Genomic DNA, 18,028 nt, shown 5'->3' on the forward strand with positions numbered 1-18,028 from the left:
CATTCAAGTGCTAGAGGGTAAAGTTGGGAGCTCCATATGATCCTCATATTGGAAGCTGCTGACCACATATAAAGGTGAGGATGAATGTTTAGCAGCAGATAGGTAGTCCCATTTTCTCACCAGCAAGAACTAGGCTCTTATACTACAAAATATGTTTCATCTATTCTATTATATGTTATTCATATCTGTGGATTTGTTTCCATCCTTGTTTTATATGCTTGTTAACAGCAATGTGAACGTGTTAATTTCAATAGATATGGAGAAATGCTGTCCTAGTGAAACAGTGTAAGGGATGAAGCTGCTTAGGTGGGAAGCAAGGATGCTCAGACTAAACAAAACCATTATTCAAATACAGATTCTTTGCTGACTGTCAAGTCCCAGAAAAGTACAGCCAGAATTATTTGATTTGACAGAGAGGAAAAGGGAGTCTACCATATAATGACAATGTTGGATTGAGTTTCTGGAAAGTCAGTAATTGCTATGCCTGGTGTGTAATCTGACAGCAGTACTTTTTTACTGCCATGGTTAATCTTGCAGGCAAATTTAATTTATTTCATCAAATTTGCAGCATATATATTGACAACCTTACAAACTGGATATTGCAGTGTTATAAACTAGAACAAAAGAAATTGGAAACTGCCACTTTAAGAATTGAACAGGAAAAGGTACATTGCTTTTTGGCTGGTCAGAGATGAGTTGACAGTCATCTGATTATGTCCTCTAAATAAAATTGCTGAGGCAATTGCTAATTGCAGTTAGCCAACTACTAGAACAGCCCCCTCACCTACTCCCAGAAGAAACTAAGAGTGTCCATCTGTGGGAACAAATATCTGCTGATAGTTATTGGGAAATAAAATCTATTTAGAGCAACCTCTATCCAACCAAACCAAGTATTGGCTAGATAGAAGCACCAGCTAGAAACCAGGAGAGACCATAAGCTCTAGTCCCCACCCCCTTAGGCACAGAAGCCAGCTGGGTGACTTTGAGCCAGTTTCTCATTCTTGTCAGCCCTAGAAAGAAGGCAGTGTTGAGTTATGAGAATGAGAATACTTGGCTGAACTGGGGTCCGTGGTGCTCTCTGACCTTCACTGTTTTCTTGCAGACATTTCATTACTGAACTAGGTAACATCATCAGTGTAAGGATCAGAGCACCAAGAACCTCACAAAGTGACTTATTCTATCCTGGAACTCAGTTGCATTGTCTGTTTAATAGCAGCTCGCTTGTACTGTGAGGCTAATCCTGCTTGTTTTATTATATGAAAATTCACAGTAAGTCAATAAAAGAGGAAGAATAAAAAATATTTTCAGGAAATAAGTATTTATATTCCTGTGCTGACAGGTTTTTTTTAATACATACTTAGTAGAGAGTAGGATAACAATGAATCAGTTTGGTGTAAATCTCTCTATGAAATGGGGGAATCTTTAAATATGAGAAGTGATATATTCATATCCTTTGGATTCAAAGAAAACATGGTGTTGTGCAGTTCATCTGTTGGCAGAGAGCTTGCTCTGCAGTTCCCCAGTGGAAGCACAGGATGTAGCACAATAGGGGCACTGGAAGTCCATTGCTGTAGCAACTGTCTATGATGTGCTCATCATTTTCTATCAGGTTTTGATGGTGCTTGTCTTCAAAGCCAGTGGTGGCTTCACAGCACAGAGCTCACCAGCAGGTTCTGTCAGCAGTTGCAGCTTCTAATGCCCTTGGCTGAATGCCACAATGGTATAAGGTTTCTTTCAGTGTCTTTGTAGCATTTGTGTGGATGACTTCAAGGTCATTTCTCAGACTCCGGCACACTACAGAGCAACTGGCAAGTCATATGGCAGTCATCCATTCTGATGATGTTTTCCATCCATCTCATCTGGGCTCTGGTTATCAGAGGCTCAATCCTGGTGGATTCCACACAACCCAAGACCTCCAGGTTGGAGGCACAATCCAATGAATGCTAAGGATGGAGTAGAGAACATGCATGTTAAATTTCTCTAATTGTTGTGCCTTTAATATAGAGTCCAGATGTCGGACCTGCCTCAGTTTGAACTTATCCTTAACCCCATTTATTGAGAAAGTTATAGTTTACTAGAAGTCAAGTGAATTACAATGATGCATAGCCAGTACAGAAAACCATGCACCAAAATCCCCAAGTCTAACTTTTCCCTCCATTATTTGCCTCCCATCATTAGGTCCATGTCCATGTCCAATCAAAGTATTTTTAGAACAGTCACTTCAGGCATAGGTTTGGTATGCAACTGCATTCCGTTCCCAGCCAATTGTCCTTGAAACTCATCTTGGAGAGATACAGTGAAGTTTTATTTCCCTCAAAACATCACCCCCCACCCTCATCCAGCCCTCCTAGAGTTCATGGCAGCTGATACTGAATGGTTGTGAAGCACAAATGTGAGGAGGCAGCTGACACCATGACTCACAGCCATATAGGAGGAAAGTGATAACTATGGGTCTGGAGTGATTAAGGCATCAAGCTAAAAACCAGAAGACTGTGAGTTCTAGTGCTGCTTTAGCCATAAAGTCAGCTGGGTAACCTTATGCCAGTAATTTTCTTTCAGCCCTAGGAAGGAAACAGTGGCAAACTACTTCTGAAAAACCTTGACAAGAAAATGCAGGGACTTGTCCAGACAGGCTCTGGGCATTGGACAAGTGTATTTTAGCAAACAACCCAGTTTAGTGAAGGGTAATAGCCAGGAGACTATCTGTTCTAGTTCTACCTTAGGCACAAAGATAGCTGGGTGACATTGGTTAGTCAGTCTCTCCCAGTTCTAGGAAACAGGTAATGACAATGTCTGAAAAACTTTCCCCCAAAACTGCAGGATCTAATCCAGGCAGGCACCAGCAATCAAAAACTGAAGTCCTCCCAAAAGATGATATTTAATAATGAATACGACTTTAAAAAAATTAAGACTGCTTCACATATACAGTGGTACTCGGTACTCATCCACAATTGATTCCAGGAGGTAAAATGAGTACCAAAAACAATGAGTACCAAACAAAATTTTCCCATAAGGAATAATGTAGTGAGTCACAAGGCAGTCGAACACCAACAAGTTCTAGCTTGTCCACTGAGTACCAAACAAATGATGATTACCAGGACAACATTTTCATGTCAAAATGTGTTGAGTAGCAAATTCAATGACTTTCAATGTAGTTGAGTACCAAGGTACCACTATAACTTGAAGGGGGGAAGTATGTTGACAAGCACTACAAGAATCCACTTTCTTTTGGACTCTCTTTTTGGTGAACAACATGACTTCATTTCTTCCACAGATTTCTTTTTACATTGATAGTGAATGTAATGCCTTTGCCATGCATTTCTTAGCACAGCACTGGATTATTTCAACTGGATTCTTAATATCTGAAGAGCTTCTACTTCTGATCTGGCTGCCTGAGCAGTGATAAATCTCTTTCCTTCGATTTAATCGTGTGTCAGTTTTATAGCTGCACTAATACAAATGATACCATGCTGCCCTGCTTGACGATAACAGTGGAAAACTTGAGGTGGGGGGAATTTTAAAAGGCAGCTGTAGATTGATAGGGAGGTTAAAATTAACCGTCACACTTGAAGCTATCGTGCAGTGTATCTTACAGAACCAAGTAAATGAAACTGAATGGAAATCGCACAAGTTTTAATGTTGAATAAGGTCATGTACCTGTCCTGCCATTGCAGATTAAGTTAATAAATGTCCTATATTTCTTGCATTGCTATAAGCAAGTCAATTTCTAATAATGCAGATTTTGCCCATACTTTAGCTTCAGGTCTGATGAGTGACAAGAGGTGTCCTGAGAAATCTCAAAAAAAAAAAAAAAAAAACCCACACCTTTCATTTAGTGATGGACAAGAAATAATTCTCTGACCTCTACATGTGTTCCTTGGCATTTTGCTATTCAATTCTGATTATTATTATTATTTTGCTTCTCAAAGCAAAAAACAGGATTCTTATTCTGTTAGAAATAAAGTTCAGCTCTGCTATTAAATGAACATCCTTCATTGCATTTTGGGTACAGCAAACTTTAGGTGACAGAGTCCAGAGACAACATACCCACAGCTCCACCTTCAAATCCTTTGCAGCTTCACCCATCCCTTGTTGTTTAACACCTGAGACAACTACAACACCCTATTTGTTTACCAGACCAGGACCTAAGACTCATACTGGATAAAACATTTAATTAAAATTTGCATGTCATGCACGCAATAACTTTAAAGTTCAGACAGCTTCTGCTTGAAGGGAGTAATAATTATTGAGATTACAATGCACAAGAGTATGCTACCCTTTCTCCTCCATTGAACTCAAAGGAATCTTCCTCTTTAAATTATTATCTGAAATTCAAGGAGCATCTTTAGTGATTCTTGCTGAAATCACCATATTTACCTTATAGAGATCTCTGTCATATCAACGCTTTTTAAGTATTTCTTAAAAGGAAGACCTGAAAGAATGATGCATTTAAGTTAAATATCCCTTAGAGCTGACTTTTCTTATAGCTCTGAAACAGTTAGGGGTCAGCAAACTTCAGGCAGCAGTTAGCCTACAAAATTTCACATGATCCTGTGGACACTGAAGACTCGTGTGTGTGTGTGTGTGTGTGTGTGTGTGTGTGTGTGTGTGTGAGAGAGAGAGAGAGAGAGACAGAGACAGAGACAGAGACAGAGACAGAGACAGAGACAGAGACAGAGAGAGACAGAGAGAGTACATGTGTGTGTTCTAAATTAAAAAGACTGAAACTTATAAAAAAATGTACAAAATTTTGGCCATAAATGCTACATTCCCAACTCAATCTAGATTCTACATTTATTAGTTTTGAGCCTTGAATGCTATACTGTCTGTAGTTTTAAATATGTTTGCTAAGGATTCTTTAGTAAATATGTTTCAATAAATTTTTAAACAATCAATTCCTACTGGAATAATTCTAGAAAATTTGTAATCAGCCAATATAGGCTATATTGGTACAATACAGTAAAGCAAGAGGAAATGGCTTATGTTAACTTAGCATATTGTGGGCTAAATAACATACTATTGTTAGTGTGATATCTGAATGTAGGCACAAGTCTAATTGCTGATCCATTAAGATGTTTTAAACTTCAGCTTATTTTTATTTTGCCTCCAGTAAACAATAAATTATTGAATTGTTATGCGGGGCTATGTCTTATTTTGCTACATTGGACTTTGCCCTGAAATTTGATTACAGTGCTACCTATGTTTTCATTGTAGTTGGTGGAGGTGTGGTTTTCTCCTTGATAGCTCCTTGATTAGGGTTTTGTTCTTTGCTTGAGTGTTTGTCTGGTGTCAATCCCTGCTTATCTGGGCATTGGTTGCTGGAAAAGATGTGTTCTGGTCTTTTTGTTTCTTTTTTAGCTTTTTAAATGTCTCTCTTGAGACATTTACATTTACATACTATGTATACATGATTTACACAAGATTTACACAACACTTACACACCATTCAAAAATTGTATTGCTGTAATTCAGTATTTTGCCACTAAAGAGCTAGGAAACCATACTGACCATTGTTGGATTTACAGCAAATTTTAACCACTGATTATGAAAAAAATATAAACTTTTTATTTATTCTAAGGTCATTTCTGTACTAGTGACTTATAGTGTCATCTAGAATCAGCCATCTAGTGTTACACTGACATCATAGCGATGAGATCAGACTTTATAGTACTTCAGTCATGATTGTATCATTCTGTGAAGATGTCATAAGTAATTGGGTAGAAATGACTTAAGTCTGCAACCTGATATATACATTGTTGAAAATCATTGCACTGCTCTGTCCTCCTGCCCAGCTATGCTACATGCACTTTTCAATTTTGAAACAATGACCATTCCACCTATGGCTTTATATTAAGGCAGCATAAAAAAATAGAATAACAACATTCAGAAACACAAGAATCACCAACCATGAGTATTAACACAATCTTTATTGTGAGTATGTTACAGTACTATAATTTTGCAGGTCAGAAAACACATCTCCCCCTTTTTTTCTTTTACTTTCCCAAAACTAGGGAGGGATTTTTCTGAGATGCTCCCCATGCTACTTTTTCTTCTGTAGGCTGAAATACCATTTGCATGACAGCTGTCTGGGCTATGGTTCTTCTTCCTGTATTCCCAGACCATTTCCACAGACCATTATGCTATGCTCCACCATCACACATTACTTAGTCATCTCCCAGTTGAACTACTGCAACTCTCTATATGTAGTGCTCTGTGAAAACCATCCAGAAATTGAATTGGTCCAGAATGCAATTGCACAGATAGTTATGGGCACACCACAGAACTACAACTACTTCATATGCTATACCAACTTCTAGTAGGTTTCTAGGTGCAATTCCAAATGCTAGTTATCACCTAAAAAGCCCTACATGACACAGAATGGTTTTATTTCAGTCTGTCTTTAGTGATTTCTGCTTATACCACATGCTGTCACTTGATGGGTGTGCTTCTTGAGGAACTATCACCTGATGATACCTAGGTATCAGTTTTCCCAGACAAACCAGACAAAACATGTAACCAGATTGAGTTAATTTTACTTTATTGGGAGGCTTCATTAGCAGGATCTTGCAAGTCTGAAAATACAAATCTCCTGCCATCTTATTTACTGACTGAGAAGCTAGACTGCTAGAGAGTCCCTTTTGAGCCTCTTGCTCCATCCGATACCCAGCTGTGGAATACACCCTCTCTTATCTGACTGTTTTGTAAACAGCATCTCTTCACCCCATCCTCCAAAGTATTTCCAACATACTATATTACACAAGGGGCTGTACTTTTTCTTTGTGAAATCTGTTCTTTAGATGAGATTTGAATGGCCTTGACTTCATTAGTCTTCAAGAAAACTTTAAAAATTTGCTATTTCCTTTGGATATTGGGCCAGAACAAAAGATGAGCTTTTATCTACGTGATCTGATGAACCTTGGTTTGTAAAATTCAATTTACTGATAATATTAATGTAATATTGTTTTTGTGTACTTGATGTATGCCACTTGGAATTGTGATTATGCTCATTGTTTGTGTGTGTGTATTAGTAATATGTGGATTCACAGGCAAAGGTCAGGCTGCATACAATGTTCTCTGAGTTGTGAGACTAGGAAGGAAGAGAATGAAACAGTCAATGACATTGCAAGCTGAGGCCCAAAAGCTTCTTCCACAAGGATGTATTGGGGATTTATTTTTTCTGTGGCCTCTGGCCTACATAAATCTTTCAAAGATGTAAATATAGGTTTATTTGAGTTTATGTTATTTGGCCTAGCATAAATGATCTTTATGGCACGGTAATATTTCATATGCGCTGAGTTTCTGAATCACTGAAATGGGTAGGTGATTCTGTTGAATAAATGCTTTGTTTGAATTTTCATGATCTTCATTAGGAAGAATCAACAGTCTGCATTTTTTAATGAATTATATCAGCAAAAAGAATACTACCATTCTTCAAATTCCCATGAGCTAGTGAAGTTTTATAAAGTGAGTACTGATAGGTGACTTAATAACAAAAATTAGCCTTAACGGTCTGTGCTCTGGTATTCAAAGAGCGTTTTCCCACATTCTTATGCTCCCACATCACTTTCTGTAATGCCAAATATTGTTAATGTATACCAGCTTTGTAGGAGTGAAATACTTTTGAGTTACTAAGAATGAGTATTGTGCAATACAATCTACATTTAGGAAATGAGTAGACACTAATATTCAGTACTGGCTTCTGGTAATGCATAAGTGTGAGAAATATGTAAAAGTAGTTATTATATCACTGCTTTATTTCTTTGATTCCAGGATGATGTAATATTTGAAATTTTTAATATAATTCATCTAGTTGTAGAACTACAAAAGAACTTGGGCACAATACTGTATTGATGTTAACAAAGGTAAACAAAACATTGCTTCATAGTTTGTCAAGAGAACTTTGCAAAGGTGGCTCTATTGGGATTTGCATGCTTGTCAGTACAAGAACCCATAAATGAACCCATATAGTGTATCTCCTGATGTGTCATCTCTTTTGATGTATGATTCCAATGTTACTTTTTCAATGGATTTTATTTTACCATAATTTATTTTATGTCTGTATGTATTGAGGATACTACTCGCAAGATCCATTATTAGGATCCATTATTAGGATCCATGAACATACATGAAGACATAGCTGCAAGCTGCATATTTGAATGGGTGTAATTGAAATTAGTACTCCGAAATTCTTATCAATGTAAGAGCTGTTGCCTCTAAAAGGAACACACTATTATCTTAAGCCAGGAGTGTCAAACTAAAGGCCTGGGGCCTTGATCCGGCCCACAGGGTCTTAGATTTGGCTCATGGGGCTGCCCTGGAAATAATGATGGCCCAAGGTGCTTCTGCCAATGAAAATGGGCTCCCAAGCTCCGTTTTCAGTTGTCACTGCCTCCTGCAACCCTCTGCCTCCCGAGCTCTGTTTTCACTGGCAGAGGGTTGCAGGAGGCCGTTGTAGCCAAAAATGGAGCTTGGAAACCCATTTTTGCTGGCAGAGCATTTGGTCCACCACAGGCATCCCCAACATGATTGACGTTGAGCTGGCCATGTCCACCCTGGCCATGTCCAACTCGGCCCCCCAAGGTCAAACACAACCATGATGCAGCCCTCAATTAAATCGAGTTTGACACCCCTGTCTTAGGCAAACCTACTGCCTAAAAATATTAACAGAAGTACATTCATATGAGAACATCCTTTATGTACAGTATAAACCATTTTATCTATAATTTTATTTGCAGCCTAATAAAATGGGGTGGGCTTAGTTGATGAAGTAGACAATCAAATCAGTTTGATGAGAGAAAGAGAAACAAAAAGATGAAAGTTGACTGCTCCTCAGATCCATAATATAGGGTCCAAGTATGACCAGTTAGTTATAAAAAAAAATTATACACTTTCACTCTGCCAGTCATGTTTTCCAGAGTACTGCTCCTGCAGTCCATAGCTGGGTTTCTTCATCATCAGTTCCTTTTTGACTGGGTGATCTTTAAGAATATCTCTCTCTTCGTCCTGTGGCCACGCCCCCTGCTCCCATGATGCACCAGTCTTTTCACTCAGTCACTGAAGACTGGTGTGTTTTTTCTCTCTTCGTGATCAATATTGCTTCTTTCTTAGATTCTGGCGTTAGGTTTTTATTTATTTTTGTTAGTTCTTTTTTTCGGTGAGAGCCTTAGAGGACAAAGCTGCAGGGACTAGAAATCGGTGCTGGGGCTCCAGTCCGTTTCTTCCCGGGGTTTTCTGACGGCCGTCAGACCGCAGCTGGGAGTTCCGACCCTTCGGGGCGGTCCCCTGGCCTCTATTTCAGCCGCCGGGGTGAGTGCTGGCTTTGCGGATCGCCGCAGGCACCCCCCACACCTTTATTTTGGACTTCTGCCATCGGCTCTCGTAGGGGCGGCTCCGGAGCTTTGCAAGGTTTGCCCTGCAGGCTCTGATGTGTGTGTGCGGCCTTGTCTGCTGGAGCGAGGCCTAATTAGCTCAGCCGGCTTGCATTCCTTTATTGACGGCGCCTTTCATCGGCAGGAGATCGCGGAGCTTTCGCAAGCCCGAGCGGCCAGCGGTGAGAGTGCTGGGCGTCCGACCTTCGGGCGGCGCCCTTGGGGCATGTAGCTGGGCTAAGGGCGATTTGTGGTAGCCTCCTTTTGTGTCCAGGCTCGCCCTAATTTCGCCGTTGCTGGGCCATGTGTGTCGGAGTGCTGCGGGCGCCATTTTGAGTCCTCCTTCATTGCGTCAGCCATTTTGCCTCGTTTCTCCGGCTGGGCGCTCCTCTTGACAGTGTGCTGGTTTGTTTTTTTCTCCCTTTGGCGGTTTTTAAGAGCACACCTAGTATCTGGACTGCCTCACTGCTATCCCTGTGTGCTGGGGTCAGAGGCTGACTTTACCTGGTTATAAGCCCAGTCTGTTGGGGGCTTCTAGGTTTCCTTGCGCCAAGCCTCCTTATTCTCTGCTGTCCCCCTCATCATACGAGGCGGCCTGTGACTCTTGTATATAGTTACCATTGTTGTTTTCATAAAAAAAAAAGAAAAAAAGAAAAAAAAGAAATACTAATAATAATAGTTACTAAATAAAAAACAAAAAAAAAAGAAAGAAATAAGAATAAGAAGTTTTTTTTGCATATCTAGTGACTTAGCCCCTGTTATGGCGGACTCTTTTTTGTCTTCTGACTCGGAGCGGGAGCCCAGTCCACCCAGGGCCCCGGCCAAGCACAAATCGAAGTCATGAGGACGCTCTGCTGCCGCTTCTACGGAGTCTCAACAGCACAGACCCTCATCAGCGGCAGAGAAAGACGCTCAGCGCCGGCATAGAGCGCTTGAGAAGCAATATGATAGGGCCAGGCAGGCCACCGCTGCTTCTGTCTTCGCATCCAGCCAGCTGTTACCACCTCATGGTCACTCATCTTTGACCCCTGAGACTGCTTCTGGCCTGGATACAGCGCTCGCTCCGGATCGTGACGTCTCCACTTCTCAGGTGCCACCTGGGCTTCCTCGCGGCCTATCCAAAAGGACCTCCATGTCCTTACCAGATGTTTCGGCTGTGGGGCTTGCTGAACCTCTTGCTCAATCTTCTCGTCGGGCTGAGGCGACTTTTACTCCTACTGCTGCCGGACTTAGGGGTCCAGACGGACAGATGTTGACTCCCCAGGTGGACCTCCAGGCAGCGTTGTCCAATGCTTTCTCCTCCATCTTGGCTGCCGGCCTTCAACAGTCTATCCTTCAGCGACCTCTTCCAGCTCCGTCCAATACTTCTTACTCTGTTGCTCCTGGTCGTTCCAAGTCTCCATCCCGGATGGCTCAAGTCTCTCCTGAGGACTCTGAACAGGAGGAGGAGCTGCCTGAGGAATTGGAGTTCTCAGAGGACGAAGGCCTGGCTCCGGACACCCCGGCCTTTTCCGGCTTATTTCGGCCCTCGCTGTTTAAATCATTGCTACATAAAGCCAGACAGATCACTAATATGGGTGTCCCGTCTGCTGAACCTTCTACTTCCTCAGCGCCTCATGAGGCCTTGTTTTCGTCATCCAAGCTGGGGAAAGACTTTATTCCATGCCCACAACTTTTTACTGATGTTCTACAGTCCCCCTGGTCTCAACCGGGCTCTCTGATGGGTCCTACTAGCCTAGACAAAAAGCTATATTGTGGGGCTCCGGAATTAGACTCTTTATTATCATTACCTGTGGTTGACTCCCCGATTGCGAGTCTTTCCTCTTCTTCCCTCTTGTCCTCGGACGCCTTGGATGTTCTTAAATCAGAGGACAGAAAGTCTGAACTCTCCTTTCGTAAGGAGCATCAATCTCTTGCTTGGACAATTAGGACAGCGACTGCTACGTCGTTCTTTAATAGAGCCACGTTGCTTTGGTTGAGGCAACTTCAAGAGAGACTCCTGCCGGAAGACACATGTCTTCACCAAGATATAAATAAAATTGTGGCTGCCACCGAATATTCGGCGGATGCCTCATTAAACTCCGTGAAGTTTGCCTCAAGGGCCTTGGCCTCGTCTGTCACATCTCGCAGACTGTTTTGGCTCAGAAATTGGAGAGCTGATGCCAAAGCAAAGTGGAAGTTGGCGGCGGGCCCTTTTAAGGCCCCGAACCTCTTTGGCCCTGCTCTCGATCCTGTCTTGATCGAGGACAAAGATAAAAGGAAAGTGATGCCCACGTCTTCATACCGCAGACCGGAAAGGCGCTACGCACCCTATTCCCAACGTCAGCCCTTTCGGGCCTCGTCGGGGTCGGGGGGCCCCTACTCTCAGCGCAGTTTCTTTCCTGGGACCGACAGATCATCGGACAGACAGCGCTTTAGGGACAGGTCCAGAGCCAGCGGCTCCAGACGCCCCTTCCGTGGAGCCGGCTTCCGCCAGTCCCGTCGAGGCAAATGACTACAGCCTGCAGGATCCCATTGGCGGATGGCTACAACTTTTCAGTCACCAATGGGAACGCTCGACCAAGGATACCTGGGTTCTTCGGACAGTATCTCAGGGTCTGGCCATCGAGTTTCTGGGACGCCCTCCGATTCGCCACGTCAGCTGTCCGACCCACCTGTCTCCCGACAAGGCGGCCCTCTTGCGGAAGGAGGTCCTCCATCTACTCCTTATCCGAGCAATAGAACCTGTTCCTCTGGATCAGCGGGGCAAGGGCTTCTATTCAACTCTCTTTTTGGTCCCCAAACATTCCGGGGGTTGGAGAGCCATCTTGAATTTGAAGCAGCTGAATCTGTCGGTCCACTACCGCAGATTCAAGATGCACTCCCTGGGATCCATCCTCGCTGGAGTGAGACGAGGCGACCTACTACAGTCTGTCGATCTCAGGGAGGCGTATCTGCACGTTCCGGTCCTCCTGGCCCATCGCCAGTACTTGCGTTTCCAACTTGGGGAGGACCATTATCAGTATTGTGCAATGCCCTTCGGCTTGTCATCAGCTCCAAGGACTTTCACAAAACTGGTAGCGGTAGTGGCGGCTGCTCTCCGGATGTTGCCTGTAAGGGTCTTGTGCTATCTGGATGACGTTCTGGTCCTGTCCTCCTCCAGAAGCCAAGCATCTCAGGACCTGGCCCATGTCATCGGCTCCTTTCAGGACCACGGGTTTTCGATCAATTTCCCAAAGAGCCATCTGCACCCGACCACTGTTCTCCAACACTTGGGAGCAGTAATCGACTCCGTTCGGGGCCAGGTCTCCCTATCCACGGACAGGGCGGAAAGCATTCGCAATCTGATTCGGCTCATTCAATCCAAGCGGACTGTTCCTCTACTACATCTATCCCAGTTATTGGGGAAAATGGTCTCGTGCTTCTCGATAGTGCCATGGGCGCGCAGACACACGAGGCCGTTGCAGTGGTTCCTGCTGCCTTTTCAACGCACGGGTCGCAGCGACTCTCTCCACAGGGTCTCTCTTCCCCCTCAGATTTCCATGTCCCTCAACTGGTGGATGGGTCCCAACCTCCGTCTCGGCACGCAGTTCCTCCTCCCGGACCGGCTGACTCTGACCTCGGATGCCAGTCTCCTGGGCTGGGGAGCTCATCTCGACGATCAGATGGTACAGGGCTGCTGGTCACCTTCGGAGCAAACGTTGAGCATCAACATCTTGGAGCTGAGGGCAATTCGCCTGGCCCTCTATCATTTTCAGTCCCTGCTTCAGGGCCAACACGTTCTTGTCCTCACGGACAATATCTCCGCCAAGGCCCATATAAACAAGGAGGGGGGCACGAGGTCGAGGGACCTGATGCTGGAAGCAGAGAAGCTGTTCTCTTGGGCCGAGGGTCACGTTCTGTCTCTGAAGGCCGATCACATCTCCGGCGTGGACAATGTCAGAGCAGACTGGCTCAGCAGGCAGCTGTTAGATCAGTCGGAATGGCAACTGGATCCCGAGATTTTTCAGGAGGCTGTCACCATCTTCGGCCGGCCTGTGGTGGACCTATTCGCCAGCCCGGCGAACGCCCAACTTCCCAGGTTTGTGACGCGATATCCGACTCAGATGGCAGAGGACCACAACGCACTACGGTGCCGCTGGCCTCCCGGCCTCCTGTACGCCTTCCCTCCACTTCCGTTGATTCCTCAAGTCATTCGAAAGTTGTTGGAAGAACAGGCAGAGATTCTGCTGGTGGCTCCCAATTCGCCTCGTCGACCGTGGTATGCCGACCTAGTGGCCCTGTCCATACTTCCCCCGTGGGAGATTCCACCGAACCGTCTCTCTCTACGCCAAGGAGCGGTGTTCCACCCAGATCCAGGATGGCTCCAATTGGCCGTTTGGCGTTTGAGCGGGTCATCCTGCGCAAGGACCGGCTGCCCGACTCTGTCATAACCACTATACAGGCGTCTCGCAGACCTTCGACATCGCGCATATACAAGGCCTCGTGGCGGGCTTTCTGCGTCTGGTGTGCTGACAACTTAGTGGATCCTACATCGGCTCAGGTCGTTGACATCCTCTGCTTCTTACAATCGGGCCTGGACAAGGGCTTGTCGCCGTCTACCCTTCGTCGATAGACTGCTTCTTTGTCCACTGTCGTTCGCTGCCCACCTTACTCGTCTCTCTCTCAGCACCCCCAACTCAGAGAATTCTTGCATGGGGCTATGAACTTACGTCCGCCTCCAGTTCGTCGGTACCCAACCTGGGACCTTTCCCTGGTTCTTCAAGCGCTCATGAGTCCCCCTTTCGAACCGTTGGGCTCTGTGTCTCTTAAGTACTTGTCCTATAAGGTCGCTTTCCTCTTGGCGATCACATCCGCCAGACGGATATCCGAACTTTCAGCTCTGTCGATCCGGAACGACTTGTGTATTTTCCACGCTAATACTGTTGTTCTTCGCCTGGACCCGGCCTTCTTGCCGAAAGTGAACTCTTACTTCCATTGCGCTCAGGAATTAATCCTTCCCGACTTCTGCCCGTCGCCCAGGCACCAACGTGAGAGAGATTGGCACACTCTTGACGTGCGCAGGGCTCTCCGGCGTTATATTCGCAGGACTGAGTCGTTCCGGAAAACGGAAGCCCTTTTGATATCTTTCCATCCAAGATCTTTGGGCCAAAAAATATCTCCATCGACCATGGGCAGGTGGATTAAGGCGTGCATCTCCACTGCTTATGAGCGCCAGGCCAGGCAGGTCCCAGCTGGGATTTTGCCTCACTCTACTCGTAGTGCGGCAACATCAGCTGCTTGGGCCACTCAGGCATCTGTTTCGGACATCTGCCGGGCTGCCACCTGGTCCTCGGTGACACCTTTCATCAGACATTATAGGGTGGATTCATTTGCCTCGGCTGAGGCTTCCTTTGGCCGTCATGTCCTGCAGAGTGTTCTGGTGACGCAGGACGCCGGGGGTCCTTAGTTTCCCACCCTTGTTTTTTTCTGAGCTTGGGTATATCCCAGCTATGGACTGCAGGAGCAGTACTCTGGAAAACGAACATTGTCTTACCTGAATGTTCCTTTTCGGAGTACTGCGACTGCAGTCCATCCCCTCCCTTGGTTTTTTTGTCTCCTTGATGTTAACGGTCTACTGGTGTCTGGGCCGGTCTGAATTTGTTGATGTTGTCGACCCGTTGAGTTTCTTGGACTGTTTTAGGTGGTCGCGCCTTCGTTCAAAGACTGGTGCATCATGGGAGCAGGGGGCGTGGCCACAGGATGAAGAGAGAGATATTCTTAAAGATCACCCAGTCAAAAAGGAACTGATGATGAAGAAACCCAGCTATGGACTGCAGTCGCAGTACTCCGAAAAGGAACATTCAGGTAAGACAATGTTCGTTCTAGCAAGAACAGTTCATGCTGAGAGATTCCTAGGACAGAAAATGATTTACAATCCACTTGCTGTTTTACGGTGCCTTAGAGTTGCAATTGTAAATTTAAGTGACTTTTCTTTATAATACATAATTGCACGGTAAACTCTTCAGCATTACTCTGCAGTTCTTTTAGGATCACTTTTATTATGATCCATACATCTTCTCAAGCTGAAGCCACCAATCTTTTCCCCCAAACATGACCACAGGAAGTGAACTAAATTGAATCAGAAATCATTGCAAAAGGAAATAGATTTACCAAAGCTGGAACATTTGTATCCTGAAGGGATAGAATAATTCTAATTGAAAAAAAAAAAGTTTCATAAGCAAAAGAGGCAATAGGAGGAGAACAGTGCAAAAGAGGTTAGGAGAAGAAAGGTAATTTTTATTTACGTGTTTATTTATTTATTTACTTATTTGTATCCTACCTTTATTATGTTTACAAATAACTCAAGATGGCAAACATATCCAACACACTTTCTTCCTACTATTTTTACCACAACAACAACCCTGTGAGGTGAATTTGGCTGAGACAGTGACTGACACAAAACCACTCAGCTAGCTTTCATGGCTAAGGCAGAACTTGAACTCACAGTCTATGTTAGCTATATCATTCCATCTTATGCAATTATCATTCAATATTATTATTTTATTTTATTTTATTTAATTATATTGAAAACTCTGCAATATGGGAATCTTCCTTCCATGCATAACTAATAATTAATACTGATCTTTAACTAACACTTTTAATACTGTAATTTAATTCCACAAAGTCGTTTCATTATTTCTTCCACAGAGTGAGAATATGTACTTACCAGTATTCATATAACCAAATGTGAAATGAAACATTAGCAATGTTGACCAGATGCCTTAGATACCATGTCTTTGGCTTTCATTGGAAGGCAGAATTATTTAGCTGCTTTTAAAAATATTTTCAGAAATTTTGGAATAACATTTACATTTCCTTCCCCAGAAGCCAAAAGACTGGACCACTTCTGTAAACCACTATAGCTACGTGCAGCATAATCTAACCTTCCCAATGTGATTCTTTCCAGTTGGTTTGCAATGCACGTCAAAGCTGCAGTTGTTTGTATATTCAGAGGAAGCTAGTTTTGGTAACACTTGAGACCCAAGTATTTTCAAACATATCACCGGGGTGAAATGCTACCGGTTCGGGCAAACTGGTGGTAAAAAATGCTATTTCCAACGATCTCCTGGGCGACGATCAGCTGTGATGTGCGATTTATATTAGTTAGAATCGTTGGATTTCCTACTTTCTAGCTAATCTAAATCGTGTGGCACAGGGGATTCCCCCCCTTGCTGTTCTATTTACCTTTGCAGACTCAGAAGGCTTCAAAATGTTCCTTTTTTAGTATTGCGCGGGTGCACATGCGCACAAAGTAGCAGATTCAGCAGTATTGAGTCTGCTCAGTAGCAGATTCACAGAACCGGTAGCAGACTTCAGAGGATTTCACCCCTGCATATCACCTTTACTAAAGAAAGGTATAAAAAAATCCCAGCATTCTATGTGGCTAATTTTATTTTGGAACATCATATGTGTTTTTATACATTTAATTTGCTTTTATGAATATTTTTGAATCTATGGGGTTATGCAATCTATAAATATGTATTTACACTTTTGCCTTTGTCATACCATTTATTTTTGAACACTTTCATGTTATAGATCAGATGAGCAACATGGTGACTGGCATATGTGCTAACACAAAACTACCATGCTTTTGCCAATTGTCCCAAATGTATTGGGCTTGCTGTCAGAATATTTATGAAATGGCATAAAGCATCTGGAATGTGGGAGGAGGTTTAATAGATAAATATTTCTGCCCATTTGGAACCATACTTTATGCTTCTCATCAATTCTGTATTTGTGAGATGCTTATTTATTTTATTATATCAATTTATAATGACACCCATCTAGCAGATGAGACTATGGGTGATTCACAGCAAATTAAAAACAATTTTTAAAAATCAACAAAACAAAAATCTACAATAGATGTCAAAGGTAAACCACATCCAGGTCTTCAATGCTTTGTAAGACTGGCAGGCTTGGGGATAATCTAAGGTGACCAGATTTTAACATTGGTAAAGAGGGACATTGTGGGCGTGGCTTATTTTGTGGGCGTGGCTATCTGGTCATGTGACTGGGTGGGCGTGGCTATCTGGTCATGTGACTGGGTGGGCGTGGCTAGCTGGTCATGTGACCGGGTGGCCATGGCTATGTGTATAGGGTAAGGTGAACAGATTTTAACATTGGTAAGAAGGACACCATTGTGGGCGTGACTTATTGTGTGGGCGTGGCTTGGAGGCCATGTGACTGGGTGGGCGTGGCTAGCTGGTCATGTGACCGGGTGGCCATGGCTATATGTATAGGGACTACTCAGAGGGCTGAAAAGTCATTTCTGACAGGTCCTCACACTTTTGACTGGTCCTCACACTTATGACCATCCTCACATTTATGCCCGTGCAGTATTCTTAACAACCATGTCACTCATTTCACAACTGCTTCTCTTCACCATGGTGACAAGATAGGGCAAAAACGTAAAATGTGAGGACAGTCGTAAGTTCGAGGACTGGTCAAAAGTGTGAGGACCAGTCAAAAATAACTTTTTCAGCCCTCTGAGTAGTCCATATGCACAAAAGGACTAACCAGAGGGCTGAAAAAAGTCATTTCTGACAGGTCCTCGCACTTTTGACTGGTCCTCACACTTACGACCATCCTCACATTTATGCCCATGCAGCATCCTTAACAACCATGTCACTCATTTCACAA

The 18,028-nt window shown here is 43.7% G+C and overlaps 1 long non-coding RNA gene across 1 annotated transcript in view; it reads right to left on the reverse strand.

Annotated features, from left to right (window-relative positions):
• Nucleotides 1-1,299: 1,299 nt before the first annotated feature.
• LOC117680274 (uncharacterized) overlaps nucleotides 1,300-18,028 on the reverse strand; it is a 36,319-nt gene continuing 19,590 nt past the window's right edge. Inside the window, exon 2 of the long non-coding RNA XR_004595611.2 lies at nucleotides 1,300-1,943. This is a non-coding gene — a long non-coding RNA (uncharacterized LOC117680274). The remainder of the gene's footprint in view (nucleotides 1,944-18,028) is intronic.

The sequence above is a fragment of the Pantherophis guttatus genome, chromosome 8, assembly GCF_059756535.1.
Source record: "Pantherophis guttatus breed Tessera chromosome 8, ASM5975653v1, whole genome shotgun sequence".
In the NCBI taxonomy this organism is placed as follows: Eukaryota; Metazoa; Chordata; class Lepidosauria; order Squamata; family Colubridae; genus Pantherophis; species Pantherophis guttatus.